Source organism: Phodopus roborovskii, unplaced genomic scaffold (assembly GCF_943737965.1).
Source record: "Phodopus roborovskii unplaced genomic scaffold, PHOROB, whole genome shotgun sequence".
Lineage (NCBI taxonomy): Eukaryota > Metazoa > Chordata > Mammalia > Rodentia > Cricetidae > Phodopus > Phodopus roborovskii.
This window is the reverse complement of record NW_026125444.1, coordinates 15256576-15258676: the sequence shown is the minus strand read 5'-3', so window position 1 is coordinate 15258676 and position 2101 is coordinate 15256576. Positions and strand designations below refer to the sequence as shown.

General features: G+C 50.4%; 1 non-coding gene across 1 annotated transcript; it reads right to left on the bottom strand.

Annotated features, from left to right (window-relative positions):
• Window positions 1-1146: 1146 nt before the first annotated feature.
• Window positions 1147-1218, bottom strand: Trnap-agg (transfer RNA proline (anticodon AGG)). Its single transcript has one exon. It is a non-coding gene; the product is annotated as a tRNA-Pro (tRNA).
• Between the last annotated feature and the right edge of the window lie 883 nt (window positions 1219-2101).

The following is a 2101-nucleotide window of genomic DNA, read 5'->3' as shown; positions in this document are numbered from 1 at the left end:
TCCCAGCTCTTGAGCACTCTTGTGTGCTATGGCCTTAGGAGGAATTACCTCATGGAAGAATTTCATTTCATCTGGGAGTCACCCCAGAGATGGTGACAGGGCCCTCTTAGTACAGCATGTACATGATGGACCAGTAGGGATCCTAACTAAAGAAAGCAGCTCTACATGGCAGGTGATGAGTCCAGCGTGTCGATTAGGGGGATACATGTGCACAGTAGGCTGCTGACTGCCTTCTGGAACACAGTGAGGGGAGGGATTCTGCCCCAGTGGGTCCACAATAAGGGTGGGGCACAGAGGGTACGGAGCGGCTTAAGGAATGGCTGCAGAGAGTGAGTTCGGTTATCTGACAAGTTTTTAATTTATTTTTGACACTGTCATACATGTCTGTCTCCAGTATGTCCTGATCATATGTACTCCCACCTCCCCTCCGGGAACTAGTGTTGGCAGGGTGTGAATGGGTGAGCCCCGCCCCATGGAGCATGGGAGGGGCTCCATGCCAGAGCAAAGCTGATTTTGCTTCCGCAGCAGCCACCAACTTCCAATAGCTACTCGCTGGGTGTGGGGTCAGGTGAGTCCCACCTACCCTGACTGGCACTGAGCAACCACTCAAACACTGTATCAGTGCCTGGGGGTGGTCGAGTCTGTAGGAAAAATACAGACTGTGTAACAGTTTTTTGGCTGCAAAACCTTTTTTTTTTTTTTTTTTAACGCAGTTTGTACTTCATGTTTAGAAAAAGTAGAAGAAACTGGGAAATCCTACACAAATCAAAGTATTTCATTGTGATCTCTTGAGCAGGTTTCTCTCTTGGGCTTATCCTCTCCATCCCCTTCTGTCTTTCTTCTTCTTTTCTTTTTTATGTTTCTTTTTTCTTTCCTTTCTTCTTGGTGAAATTCCCCCATATACCCCGCTTTATTGAACTCTGTCTTGCTTCAGTATGATTATGTAGTATTTCTAGGAATTTCAAGGGTCAGGAAAGAGGTTTCCATTTTGTCACACAGGACTCCTAGTGGATATCTGGAAACCACAGCCATGCTTGTCCAGTTTGACCACCTGGAAATAACAGGGTATATATTAGTGTGTTTGCTCTGGAATGAATGGGCAGTATATGTGGCAGCTGGCCAAGGGGGAACAGAAAAGAATAAACAGGGCTCGTCCGGGATTTGAACCCGGGACCTCTCGCACCCTAAGCGAGAATCATACCCCTAGACCAACGAGCCACTGGTAGTTGTTTCTGGCCAGATGTGTCCTCTCTACCACATCACCATCATTAGTAGCAGTAGTTGTGGTTCCTAGGAACAGTTTCTCTGCTACTCCATTCAGGCTGGCTCCCAGCCCGGGCGGGCAGTTCTCCAGCAGGCCTTGCTCCCGGGCTCCTCCCTCGGTCACACAGCCACTCCTCTGCCTGGGTTCCATACAGGCAGGGCTCATTCTTCCAAAAGCATTGGTGGAAGAAGGCCTGGTCCCAGCATGCAGAGAAGGCAGGTCCCGGCAGATGCCTCTTCTCTGGGTAACCCCAGGACTCCCAAGGCCTGTCTAGGAGTTCTTGCAGTCAATTAAGAGTTGTTCTTCATTCTTAGCTCCTGGCCAGACTATTAGGAAAAGTTTCTCCACATCCGGTAAACTCCAGGAGCCAGACCCAGCGCACCATTGCCTAGGCCACATTGGCTGACTTCCCTATCTCCTTCCACCTCCTGGGAAAGGCAACACCTGCCCTGTCTACCTTACAGGGTGATGGTAAGAACCAGGTGAGGGGACATGTAAGGAGCATTCCAACACACGTGGGTATAGTGGTGACCTAAGGCAGGGAAAGGGCCCAGTAGAAGAGTGGCCATTCACTGCAAAACATGTGCTCTGTGCTTTACCAACCTGCGAACTCTGGGGCGGGGGAGGGGGGCAGCCTGGTGAGGTCCACATTCCCTGCTGCAAGATAAGGACACTCGCCTGCACTTACCCAGTGTCACTGGTTGTTGGAATGCTTGCCTGGCTTCAGCTTCTACAACCTTCTGCATCTGAAGCAGCTTTAAATGCAGGACACACAGCTTCCCAGACCTCGGCTTTCCCTATACTAGCCAGCCCTGCTCAGTGGTCCAGGGAAGTTGC